General features: G+C 48.2%; 1 protein-coding gene across 3 annotated transcripts in view; it reads left to right on the forward strand.

Annotated features, from left to right (window-relative positions):
* The window catches only part of MACROD1 (mono-ADP ribosylhydrolase 1), a 1,131,067-nt gene that overhangs the window by 930,128 nt on the left and 186,542 nt on the right, over positions 1-14,397 (forward strand). The window lies entirely within an intron of this gene.

Here is a 14,397-nt window from a genome sequence, read left to right on the forward strand (position 1 = left end):
AGTGGCAGCCCTGCCTCCCCTTCTGCTCATGTCACACAGGCAGGAGGAGAGGAATGAAGGGTGAAGTGTGAAGATGAAGAGGCAGGGACACTCACAGACATGACACCTGTTGTGCTCCGACACCTTGGACACAATTTGAATTATGTGGTGCAGCTGCACTGCTTCCTCCATTCTCCAGGGAGCACCCAGGATGATGTACTTCTATCCTACGTGATGGGTGCAGGTATGAAAGAGGCAGATGGTAATGACAGAGCACAAGGCAGGTATGGGGAGGGCAGGTGAGGAGAGATCTGACTATCCTGATCCAATCACAGAACCACTACACCAGCCTTCCTGAACCCTTTTACCCCAAAGGAAGCCTTATAATAATAATGTCTCAGGAAAACCCTGCTAACATTATTTCATTGTGGGTCAGTGACAGGAATGCCCCTTATGTTGGCTCATTCAGCCCTGGTCACCCCTCTGAAAAGTGATCTGCAGTGAATCAACTTTGAAAGGGTGGTTGACAGGTGGCTGAGAGACAATGGGGGTTATTTACTAAAACTGGAGGGTGCAAAGTCTGGTGCAGTTCTGCATAGAAACTAATCAGCTTCCAGGTTTTATTGTCAAAGCTTAATTGAAGAAGCTGAAGCAAGGCCTGTTTCACACCAATGCAGGGGCGGACTGACAACTCATGGGGCCCCCGAGCAATAGGGGATAATGGGGCCCCTGCGTCCTTGCCCAAACTCAAAAAAGCCTATGAAAAAGGTACCAGGGGCATCTCATGGGGCCCCCTACTGACCCTGGGCCCTCGAGCAGTGCCCGAGTTTCCAAATGGTCAGTCCGCCCCTGAACCAATGCATTTTCTATTGCGGTTTACAGAAATGCACTACAGTTCATTTAACATGGTTTCCTATGAGACATGTTCACATCTATGTGTTTTTCAGCCACTGCGTTTTTGGAAAGGGTCAGGGACTTTTTTACATGCAAAAAGCAGCGTTTTTAGCCTGGGTTCACATACGTGCGGCTCAGTATATCGCACAGAAACCTCCCCGCATTCCTGTGCAAATCACATGCGATTTGTGTATGGTGCAATCGGAGCCATACATTTTGTATGGCTCTATTTGCACCGCACACGCAACAAGGTCCGCACTAGAATCGGATCGCATGGATAATCACACCTATGCAATCCAATTCTTCACATCGCACCGTGTTTTGCAGACTTCTTTCAGGGTGTTGTTAACATACACACCCGTAGCGGTTCGCATGAATGGAGTGCGAATCTGATGCGGTGCAGAATTTGCACTGAAAACGCTGCAAATTCAGTGTGAACCAGGGCTTAGCATTCAATGGAGACGCAGCTGAAACACGTGCATTTTTGCTGCAGTTTTTATTCTGCCCAGTAACAAAAACATTTACCCCTTAACAAAAAAACAGAAACAATGCAAAATTTGGTAAAAATACAGCAAAAAAAGTGTGCATTACCCTAGGTTCACACCTAAGCGTTTTCCGCAGCGTTTTGCAGAAACACACTACAGTCCATTTAACATGATTTCCTATGGGACATGTCCTCATCTCAGTGTTTTCACCCGGTGCGTTTTTTGGAAAGCGTCAGGGACTTTTGTAAATGCAAAAAGTTGAATTTTTTGTTCTATAGACTTCAAAGGAAATGCTGCAGAAAAACATTTAGTGCGGTTTAGATGTGATTTTGCCGTGTTTTTGGAATCTGCCTAGCAACAAGAAAAAAATATAAATTAAAAAACTGCAAAACGCATAAAAAATGCACCGCAAAAAGCATTGTAAAAACGAATCAGCAGCAAACTGCATAGGTGTGATCTTGGTTACCATACACAGCTGCACCAGATTCTGAGTGCACTAGTTTTAGTAAATCCCCCCATTATGTCATCAGCTGTTTTAACCCTCAGACGGATGAAGCACTGAGCTGCAACCACATGCACTACACACATTTGCAGGGCGGTTGCACCATGGCTTCATTAACTTGAATGGATCACGTTCACCAGTGGTACTGCCCACAAAACGTGGCAGGGCCTTTATTTTTTACCATGGTCACTGAGCAAAGCATTGCAGTCATGGCACGTGTATGATTCTGAGCAGCTGCTTTTCTTTGTTTAGATTGGATGTTGAGGGAAAGTAAAATTACAGCTCAACCGCCTGCTTTGTATGAACCCTTATTGGTGATTAGTGGGAAGAATGCCTCCTTACATTGGTGGCAGGGGGAAGAATCCCTGTTACATGGGCAGTCAGTCAGCGGAAAGAATGCCTCCTTACATTGGTGGGAGGGGGAAGAATCCCCGTTACATGAGCAGTCAGTCAGCGGAAAGAATGCCTCCTTACATTGGTGGCAGGGGAAAGAATCCCTGTTACATGGGCAGTCAGTCAGCGGAAAGAATGCCTCCTTACATTGGTGGCAGGGGGAAGAATCCCCGTTACATGGGCAGTCAGTCAGCAGAAAGAATGCCTCATTACATTGGTGGGAGGGGGAAGAATCCCCGTTACATGAGCAGTCAGTCAGCGGAAAGAATGCCTCCTTACATTGGTGGCAGGGGGAAGAATCCCCGTTACATGGGCAGTCAGTCAGCAGAAAGAATGCCTCCTTACATTGGTGGCAGGGGGAAGAATCCCCGTTACATGAGCAGTCAGTCAGCGGAAAGAATCCCTCCTTACATTTGTGGCAGGGGGAAGAATCCCCGTTACATGGGCAGTCAGTCAGCGGAAAGAATGCCTCCTTACATTGGTGGCAGGGGGAAGAATCCCTGTTACATGGGCAGTCACTCAGCGTAAAGAATGCCTCCTTACATTGGTGGCAGGGGGAAAAATCCCCATTACATGGGCAGTCACTCAGCGTAAAGAATGCCTCCTTACATTGGTGGCAGGGGGAAAAATCCCCATTACATGGGCAGTCAGTCAATGGAAAGAATGCCTTGCTTATATTGGTGGTTAGTGTGTCTCTTTACATTGGAGGTCAGTGGGGAAAATGACATCACATTGATGGCAAGTGGGAAGAATACTCCGCTTACAATGTGGATCAGTGAAAAGAATGCCCCTTCCAGTTATGATCAGTGAGAAGAATGCCCCCCCCTCCCCCTCACATTGGTGGTCAGTAGGAAGAATGTCCCCTTACATTAGTGGTAAGTGGAATAAATTGCCCCCTACACTGGTGGTCAGTTGGAAAAATGACCCCTTACATTGGTGGTCAATAGAAAGAATGCCACCTTCTATTGGCTATCAGTAGGAAGAAAGTCCCTTTGCATTTGTGGTCAATTAAAAGAATCCCTCCTAGCATTGGTGGTCAGTTTGAAGACTGCCCCTCTTACAATGTATTTCAGTAGAAAGAACGCCCCCTTATATTGGCAGCCAATAGAATGAATGTCCCCTTACATTGGTGGTAAGTAAAATGAATATCCCCTTACAATGATGGTCTGCAAAACAAATGTCCCCTTACAGGGTGATCAATTGAAAGAATGTCTCTTTACATTGGTGGTCAGTAAATGAATGTCCCGTTACATAGAAAGACTGTCCTCTCTGCATTCTTTTGCTACAAAAATTACTTAGAACCACAAAACAATGAACATTTTCTGAAAGCAAAGTCCTTGGAGAATAAAATGGGGGGTGTTGCAATTTTTTTTGTTACACAATATTTGCGCAGTGGTTTTTCAAACACGAATTCTCAGGAAAAAAATAGACTTGAAATGAAATTTGCACACAAACACTATATAATACACAATTTTGAGGGGGGAAATATATAAGATGATATTATGCCAAGAAAATAGATACCTAACATCACACGCTTTACAAATTACACGCCCGTAGAATGGCGACTAAACTACTATACGTTAAATAGGCGACACTTTAAAATCCTTTACAGGCTACCAGTTTAGATTTACACACGAGGTCTGGTACTAGAATTATTGCTCACATTCTGACATTCAGGGCAGTACCTCACATGTGTAGTACAGTCAGTGGTGTATATAGGTTTCGTGCTGCCCTAGGCAACACAAAAATTGCCCCCCCCCCAACGGAGAGACCCTGACACTGACCAACACCTCCCTCCCCCACAAAGAGAGCCTGACATTGACCAACAACACCCCAGCCCCCCTCACCCCCACCAGAGAGAACCTTCCACTACCACCGCCCCTCCATACACTGGCAAACCCCCCACCCCGGCAAAAGATAAGACACTCACCTTCACACCTCCACACATCCACGGGAACAAGAGTCAGGCTCTACATACACCATCAAGCAGCCTGCAGCCTCTCTCAGATCCCACCTGGTCCCCGTGCTGCGTGTGTCCCTTCTTCCATTTCTTCTTTCAGGGGACGGCACTGCCCCCCTGAAAAATGCTGCTGCCCCCCTGAAAAATGCCTCCTTAGGCAAATGCCTTGTGGTAAATACGCTCTTGAGTACAATCACCATTTACATATGTGTGCAGGACATGTGCACATTTGTGCATCGGCACAGGTGGACTGAGGAGCTTTGATTTTTTTTTTTTTAATTCTTTTTTAATTTAATTAAATCTTTTTTATTCTGCACTGGCTGTTTAATTTCTTTTATTGAACTTTAGAGCTATCAGAAGGGATGAACAACATCCTTTGTGATAGCATGGGCCCTGACAGGTCCTCTGTATGGAGAGATCTGGGGTCTATTAGACCCCAGATCTCTCCTCTGCACTTCAAAGCAGCCAGTTAAAGCAAGTAAACAAACAAATCAGAAGGGACAAAATCCTCATCACTACTTGTTTCAGACATTACAAAAGAGAAGAAGGAACAGACGTTCCTCCCACTCGTTCTAGTGCATCTGATGCAATAGGTCGCATCAGTTCCAAGCACTCTGGTGGAACAGTAGAGCACAGGGGAAAAGGCAGGCAGTGGTGGGGGGGGGGACCATTGGTGTATTTAGGTTTTGTGCTGCCCTAGGCAACACAAAAATTGTCCGCCCCACAGACACCAACCAAAACCAACACCCACCCCCCTTTCCCCTCTTGAGGAGAAAGCCTGACATTGACCAACAACACCCCTGCCCTCCTCCTGGGAGAGCCTTCCACTACACCCCCCGGCCTTAGAGAGACACTTATCTTCATCTCTGGACATCCCCGGGAATGGAAGTCAGGCTCTACATACACCTGTAAGATCAGGCAGCTATAAAGCCACAAATCACCTTTACCAGAAAGCCCATCACCAGCTCTGAAAAACATTACCCAGATCTTGGCTGCAGCCATGATCCTGATATCACCGTTCCCATCTGAGGACATATTTATATATGTATGATGGACTGGAAGCGGTTAAACTGACTGACGATGAAAGGAGCATTCCTTATACTTTTATTTATTCCTATATCTTTGTATATTCCTACCTGAGCTGTAGATATAGTAATTATTATCACAGGTTCCTTGAGACCTGAAAGTCATATCAAGGGTTCCTCTGTGTTAAAAGGGTTGAGAAAGGCTGGTCTGGAGCAATAATCCTACGCTCTGCGGTAGGATGTACGGACATTTTTTTCACTGGGCTGTTTATTTCCCAAGTTCATCATAACCATGACTAAATCCAGCAACATGTTATCACACACATTATCAAATGTACTGGAAGGAAAACCGGATTCTTCACTCTACAGATATTGTCATTAGCCAAGTCAACATTCTCATTATAAACTAGGCTTCTGGTTAAATCTAAGAGGAATTCAATGTGGAATAAATGTCCACAGTAGTGGGTTCTGGGTAGACATGCGCACAAATTATTGTTTTGTTTTGAAGTGATCGTTCATTGAAAAATATAGATTAGTTTACGGGATTCGTTTAGTATCTTCAGCATTCGTTTTGAATATTTGTTGGTCTGGGTGGATTCAACAAATGTAGCAGTTTTTTGGAAAATTGCTATATATTTTGAGTGGATTTGATATCCATATATAGAAACTATTCATAAGGATTTGATATTTTTCAGACGCTAGGAAATAAATAATGCAAAATTCGGTGGTCCCGGATTTTTCAAACCTAGACTGTGGAACTGAACTGGCTGACTGACAATTACAAATTCAATTTAAATTACAAATTTACTCAACTCCCAATTATCGAACCAATTCAAAAATGTAATTAATTTCCTCATGTGCCCGAACTACTATCGCGTCATGTGACGTCATCTCAATGAAACAAATGCATTAGTTAATTCAGTTATAACATTTTTCAGATTCGTTAACATTCGTTACTATGTCCATTCGGAGATTTGTGGGCAGCACAGTGGCTAAATTGTTAGCACTTCCATCTGGCAGTACTAGGGTGGTTGGTTCAAATCCCAACCATGGCACCACCTGCCTGGAGTTTGTATGTTCTCCCTGTGCCTGTCTGGGTTTCCTCCCACACTCCAAAGACATGCTGATAGGTTAATTGGCTCTTGTCTAAATTGGCCCGAGTATGTGTATGTACGAATGTAAGTTAGGGACCTTAGATTATACACCCCTTGAGGGTTAGGGACTGATGTGAATACACAATATATATGTAAAGTGCTGCGTAAAATTGACCTGAAATAAATAATTAAATTTGTATACATCCGAATCTCCAAAAATCTATTGGTTATGAAACAAAATGCACATGTCTAGCTCTAGGTGCCATATGCCCAGTTTGGATTGGATGAAAGATCAGAAATGTTTGGACAGAGGCGATCTATTGGTAAATGAATTTGACAAGTGTGCTGATGCCCCTTGCTCAAAGATGTCTAAATATTTGCTTCATAAAGAAATTCAAACAAAAGACTGGAAAAGTATATTAAAGCATAGAAGAGAAGCAGTACAGAGTGGTACAGAGTGGATTTTAAAGCTTCAATATATAAAATGCATAGGAGGCAGCACAGGAAAGCAGAAACAGCTGTCATGTCATTGAGAAGATCAAAGATAGTGGTCACAATAGTCATAATCACCTTTGGGGTATGATTTGTACAGAATAAGATATGGGCACAGGCATATGTGATCCATTATATGAACGACTTGGTTTAGAATGATCTGAAAACTGTAGGCCACTGAGAAATACTGGCATAGCAGTTAGATTGGAGGGTTTACAGTTCCAAACCAGCAGAAGGCTCCAAATGGCTCCAAGTCAACTCCTTATTAAATGCACAACATTTCAGTTGCGAAGTCTAGGACTAAGGATTGCTATGTATTTAATAAATATTTAATGTGGAAAACATTAGCGGCATTATCTAAGTGTAAGTGAAGTAAGTACTGTTGCATGGCTAGGGATTGATAAGAGTGGCTGTGTTCATTTGCTTTATTAGGTTTAGGGTTGGGGGATGGTTAGAGATTAGGGATATACTGTAGTTAAGGCTTGGGATGAAATGGATGGAATTCATGGGTTGTTGGTTAGGTGTTATGTAGGGAGGACTGGAAACTTTTGGCCTGTGAGGGAAGCACAACTTGACTAACTATAGTAGAAACAGCTTTCTGTGGGCTAATGCATAATGCACTGGTGGCAATGGCATGGTGGCAATGGTATACATGGGCGTACATGCATTGATGACAATGGTACACATGGGTGTTGGGCAATGGGCAAAGGCAATTGGCATGGGCAATGGTACTCTTGGGTGTTGCCTTAAAGCAGGGGTCTACATACTTTCTAAACAAAGGGCCAGTTTGCTGTCTTTCAGGGTTTACTGCCTGAAATGTGGCAGGGCCAGTAGTGACAGTAGAAAGAATACCTCACCATTGGTGTCAGTGGTAGGAATAGTATCCCACTGTTAGTGTCAGTGGGAGGAACAGTACCCCATCATTGATGTAAGTGGATGGATTAGTGAATTAAATAATGCTACTTCGTTGGTGTCAGTGGCAGGAATTATGCCCCACTGTAGATGTCAGTGGGAGGAAATCTTCCTTGTATTGTTGGTGCCATTGGCAGTATTTATGACCAATTGTTGGTGTCAGTAGAAGGAATAGTTCCTCATACAAGCAGGAGAAATAGTGCCCCAAGGGCTGGATAAAGGCAAGCAAAGGGCAACATCTGGCCCCCAGGCTGCAGTTTGGAAACGATTCCATTAAAGAACACAATAAATATGTTTAACATAATAAATTGTAAATAAAACATAAAACAGCATGCCATCATTACAAATAATCTTTATCATTCAGTTTACATTAACCTCTTGGTGCCGGCCGAACGCAAATGTGCGGCCTCCCGGCATCTGGGCCTAGACGCCGAGCGGCTGCACATTTGCGTTCTATTAATCTAGCGCCCTGCACGCTCCCAGCACACACATTCGGTACTTATGGAAAGGTCCCAATCTCCTCTTTCGATCAGGACCTTTCCCGATCATGTGATCACCGTGACAGCGAATCACGGGGGTCACATGACCCTAAAACCCTGCTACGCCTCCTGGCTTCTGGAACCCTTAAAGGGCTGGAGGGGCCGGCGCCAAGTTAATAATGGAGCAGAATGCAGTTTCCAGTTTGGCATTCTTGCAGCACTGACTTCCTTCGCAGCTCTCTGCCTTTGCACATATAACTTCTCAGAGCCACAGAAAAGTCAAATCTGGTACCAGGTGCAGTGATCACAGGTCTGAACAGAAAGAAGAGGACTATTAAACATCCGATTGTGAGTCCCACTTCGAATGAGCTCTGATATCTCCATTCAGCGCCAACATCCCAACATGTATTATTTATACTGGCCCCATCCCAACCCAGTCCTTCCCTGGTGTTAAGAAAAGTTACTAACTGATATTGAATTTTTAGTATGACATGTCACTTCAAAACATTGAATTGACTCCTGTACAGTTTTCAGAAGATCAATATCAGCATATACATTATCATTGAGTATCATAGAGTAGATTGTACTTAGAACTATTGCAAGACCAGTGATAACATGTAGTATGCTGGAAGCTTAAAGTGTTACTAAACCCAGAACAGTAAAATCAGTCTGTATATGCAGTAAAGCATGCTTGTTATACTCACTGTGAAACCTAAGGGATTAGTCCTCTGCATTGTGTAAAAAGGCTGTATGATCTTGACTTTTCCGCTCCTCCTCTTGTTCAAATGGCCACGTCTTATCTCCTGATAAGACAGACTGAACCGTAGCCATTCTGCACATGCTCAGTTTAGTGTGTATTGCTAAAGTTTTTTTTTTCTTGGGAGAGTGCATGTGATCAGCACAAGGCCAATCAGTACTGTTATGATCCGCCAGGCGGAGCCTTCCGGCTGCCAACTGATAGACCAACCCAGAGCGTGGGGTCTAAGCCCGGGCTGTGCCTTCACCAGGGCCCCTGATGGTGGGGATGGACTTGAAACAGTCCCGGGCCAGGTCACGACCTCTGGGCGGGCCCACCAGCGGCTGGGAAGGCCTCCGGGGATGCGTGTAGGTACCGGGAGAGCCAGATATGAGGCGGATGACGGCCCCAGCAGGGTGGCACGGATAGTGGTTCCGTGGGGGGTAAGCGGGGTACCAAATCAGCGGGCAAGGAGTAGTCAGGTCACATGCAGGGTCAGCCAGGTAAATCAGTCCGTAGAATAGTCAGGATATCCGAGTCAAAACGCAGGAGCAGGCAGAGTAGTCAGGACAAGCCGGGTCAAACACAGGGGCAGGCAGCGTAGTCAGGGTCGAAAACAGGGTCACAGAACAGGAGCAGGTATCCAGGATCACATAAGACCTTGCGGCAATGGGTGACAGTGCAGGGCATCTTTAAATAGTGCGCCCTGCACTGTCATTGGCTGGCTGGGACGCGCCCCCGGCTGTCATTGGACGCCTGAGGCGCGCCCTCGACTCTCTACTGCGCATGCGCGGCGTCCTGTCAGCCGCGGCTCGCCGCCAGTGCGCATGCGCGGGGGGCGGCGCCGTGATGCAGGATTCCGGCGCCGTGATCCCTGACACTGCCCCCCCCCAATGGGCACCCTCCGGGAGCCCCACTGATCTCTCCACCGCGGGTGTCCACGAAAAAATTCCCGGATGAGCCGGGGAGCGTGAATGTTCTGGGCGGGTTCCCATGAGTTCTCCTCAGGGCCATAACCCTTCCATTTTATCAGGAACTGGGTCTGGTTCCCCCTCCGTCGGCAACTGAGGATAGTCTCCACTTCGTATTCCTCCTGGTCATCTACGGAGATTGCCTCGGGAGGTCTGGACTCACGGTCCGGGAAAGGATCCGGTCTGGATGGCTTCAGGAGAGACACATGGAACACAGGATGTACCCTGAAGGTCTGCGGAAGCTCAAGCTCGTAGGCCACCTTGTTGACTACACGCTTTACCGGAAATGGGCCAATGTACTTGGGTCCCAGCTTCCTCGAAGGATGCAGCATCTTCAAGTTGGTCGTTGACAGCCATACCCGATCCCCTGGTTGAAGCAGTAATTCTCCTCTTCTTTTCCTGTCGAACGCCCTCTTACTGTCCCCTTGGGCTTTGGCGATGGCTTCCTGAATTGTCTTGTTATTGACAGAGAAGAAGTTTAAGACGTCCTGAGATGCCGGTACCGGGTTTTCAGGCATCAGGTCAGGGAGAAATGTGGGATGATACCCGTAATTGGCGAAGAACGGGGATTGCCCCGTTGCAGAGTGACTCGAGTTGTTGTACGCGAATTCTGCGGACGGCAACAACGTCAACCAGTCATCCTGAAGGTAGGACGTGTAACATCGCAGGTATTGTTCCAGCGTTTGGTTGGTCCTCTCGGTTTGGCCGTTGGTCTGTGGGTGGTAGGCGGATGAAAGCGACAGCTTGATTCCTAGTGCTTTACACAAGGAGTTCCAGAACCTGGAGGTGAATTGGACTCCCCGATCTGACACTATATCTTCGGGGACCCCATGAAGCCTGACTACTTCCTTAATGAAGATCCGTGCCGTTTCAGGTGCCGATGGGGTTTTCTCCAGGGGTATAAAATGTGCCATCTTTGAGAAGCGGTCCACGACCACCATTATTGCTGTGTAGCCTTGGGATGGTGGGAGTTCGACCACAAAGTCCATGGCAATCATTTGCCAGGCCCGCTTGGGTATTGGTAATGGACGTAACAATCCCCATGCCCGGCTCCTGGAGGGCTTGTTCCTTTGACAGGTGGAGCAGGTCTGGACGTAACGCTCGCAGTCCTTATTCATGTTCGGCCACCAGAACGAGCGCCGTAGTAGTTCCAGAGTTTTCGCAACCCCGAAGTGACCTGCCATTCGATGGTCGTGGCAGTGCCCTAGGACCAGGGTTCGCACCTCTTCTGGGACCATGATCCGGTCTTCCTTCCAAAACAGCCCGCCGTGGTTCAGGAGGGGTGACCCCGACGGAACTGGTAGTCCTGTAGAAGCGTCGAGGAGTCTGGAACGAAGTTCTGTTTGTAGAGCAAGGAAACTTCCGGAAGGTAAGATGGTGTCAGGTGCCACTGTGTCATCGGGGTCCTCAAACATGCGGGACAGAGCGTCTGGTTTTGTGTTCTTAGTACCGGGTCGGTACGTAATATGGAGAGTGAATCGCGAGAAGAAAAGAGCCCATCTTGCCTGGCGAGGTCTCAGTCGTTTCGCTGTTCTTAAATATTCCAGGTTCTTGTGATCTGTGAAGACTAGGATTGGGTGTGTGGCTCCTTCCAGTAAGTACCTCCATTCTTCTAGAGCGGATTTGATGGCCAGGAGCTCCCGATCTCCAATGTCATAGTTACGTTCAGCCGGCGTCAACTTCCTGGAGAAGAACGCCACGGGGTGCAGTAGTTCCTTGGTTCCATTTCTTTGGGACAGAACCGCTCCTACCGCGTTCTCAGAGGCATCCACTTCCAAGACATATGGGAGGGAAGTATCCGGATGGCAGAGGATGGGCGCAGACGTGAATAATTTTTTGAGCTTCTCGAATGCCGTCTGGGCTTCGGAAGTCCACTTAAAACGGACCCCTTGTTTCGTCAGTTGCGTGATCGGGGAGACCAGACCGGAGAAGTTCCTAACAAACTTTCTATAAAAATTGGAAAAGCCGATGAAACGCTGTACCCCCTTTTTGTCGGCGGGTATTGGCCAATCTAAGATCGCCGTGACTTTCTGGGGATCCATCGCGACCCCCGCGGAAGAGAGAACCAGTCCCAAGAACGTGATTTCGCGCTGTTCGAAACAGCACTTTTCTGCCTTGGCGTATAGCCCGTGTTGACGCAACCGTTCTAATACCCGTACTACGTGACCTCGATGAACCTCCAGTGAAGGGGAGAAAATTAGGATGTCATCCAAATAAACTACTACAAAGACATCGAGGAAATCACGAAAAACATCGTTGATGAAATGCTGGAAGGTTGCCGGTGCATTACAGAGCCCGAATGGCATCACTAGATATTCGTAGTGACCGAATCTCGTACGGAAGGCCGTCTTCCACTCATCCCCCTCCCTGATACGGACAAGGTTATAGGCCCCCCGCAGGTCTAGTTTAGTGAATATCATTGCCGATTTTAATCTCTGGAGGAGCTCGGGGACTAACGGTAAGGGATAACGGTTCTTTACCGTTATCTTGTTTAGATCACGGTAGTCTATGCAGGGCCGTAACGATTTGTCCTTCTTCTCTACGAAGAACAGCCCGGCCCCGGCTGGGGATGTGGAAGGACGAATAAACCCCTTCCGCAGGTTCTCGTCAATATATTCCCTCAGTACACCCGATTCCGTTTCTGACAAGGGAAAGATCCGGCCGAACGAGATCTCAGATCCGGGTAGGAGGTCTATAGGACAATCGTAAGAACGGTGTGGGGGAAGAACGTCAGCCCCTCGCTTACTGAAAACGTCCAAGAAGTCATGGTAGGCCGGGGGAATAGTCTGGGATAGATTGGCATCACCGTCCAAGCACAGGAGGAACCGGGGACCCACGGATCCCGTGACCTGGCAGTGATTCAAACAGTAGGGTGACCTAAATTGAATCGTCCCCCTTTCCCAGTCAACCTGGGGGTTATGGGCCCGCAGCCAAGGGAGCCCCAGAATGACTGGAAATAGGGGTGATGCGATGGCATCCAAACGGAGGAACTCCTGGTGATGGTCTGCTATTGTGGTAAAAATGGGTGGTGTCTCCTGGTCCACCACCCCTGATTTTATACTGGAGCCGTCTGCCAAGAAGATGTTGAACCCCCTTTCTTTGGTCTGCAGTGGTATTTTTTGCCGGTGGGCAAAAGTCAGGTCGACAAAGCAACTACAAGCTCCAGAGTCAACGATTGCGGTCACCGATAGTGTTCTTCCCGGGAGCTGCAAAGACACAGGTATGGCCAGGTAATTGGACTGATCATCCCTTCCTGCGGGTAAGGTAAAAGAAAAGGAATCGGACTTACTCATCTTTGCAGGACAGGAGCGCACCTGGTGACCAGCTTCCCCGCAGTACAGGCATAGGTTCAGCGATCGTCTCCTTTGACGTTCCTCGACCGACAAGTGGGAACGGGCCAGTCCCAGCTGCATGGGTTCCGGGTTGTCCCCCGATTCCGTGCCTCGGGGATGGTTCCCTGGGGTTGGAGCTGTGTCTCTCGGTGGGATCCATGCCACCCTTTGACCCTGGCTGCTCCTTTCCAGCCGACGTTCCCTTAACCTACGGTCAATCTGGATGGCCAACTCAATCAGTCTTTCCAGGGAGTCTGGTAGGCCTACTCGTGCTAGTTCGTCCTTGAGAGACTCAGACAGCCCGATGCGGAACTGGTGACATAAGGCCGCATCGTTCCATCTGGTGTCTCCCATGCATCGCCTAAAGTCGGACGCGTATTCTTCGGCTGCCCGGCGGCCTTGCCGCAGAGAGTATAGGGTTGCCTCTGCGGAGGCAGCCCGCTGAGGGTCGTCATACAATACTGCCATGGCCTGAAAGAACTTGGTCACGGAGTCAAGCTGGGGGTCACGCCTCTCCATCAGACGGTGAGCCCAATCCTGGGGCTCATCCTGAAGGAGAGAGACTATAAACCCCACCCTGACGGTCTCGGAGGAGAATGTGCGGGGCTGCAAGTCAAAATATAGTGTGCAAGCATTCCGGAAGGCTCGGAAGCGGCTCCGGTCACCACGGAACCGTTCCGGCAGGGGAACGCGGGGCTCAGGAGCTAAGGGTGTGGCAACCGCTCCGGATGTCGGGGTAGCGGGAGGTTCCCCAGACGGGGGACTCTGAGCAGGGGGAGTCTGGGGGGCTAGTGTCTCCATGCGGTCTTCCAGTCGGGCGCAGCGACTGTGGAAGTTCTGGAAGGCCTGGGTCAAAGTTGCCAGGTGCTGGCAAATATCCTCTAGGGATGCCGGTCCACCTCCTGGCTCTGTCATGGCCGCAAGGTACTGTTATGATCCGCCAGGCGGAGCCTTCCGGCTGCCAACTGATAGACCAACCCAGAGCGTGGGGTCTAAGCCCGGGCTGTGCCTTCACCAGGGCCCCTGATGGTGGGGATGGACTTGAAACAGTCCCGGGCCAGGTCACGACCTCTGGGCGGGCCCACCAGCGGCTGGGAAGGCCTCCGGGGATGCGTGTAGGTACCGGGAGAGCCAGATATGAGG

This window comes from Staurois parvus, unplaced genomic scaffold, assembly GCF_062004578.1.
Source record: "Staurois parvus isolate SC_StPar_1 unplaced genomic scaffold, SC_StPar_1.0 ptg000694l, whole genome shotgun sequence".
Taxonomy (NCBI): Eukaryota; Metazoa; Chordata; class Amphibia; order Anura; family Ranidae; genus Staurois; species Staurois parvus.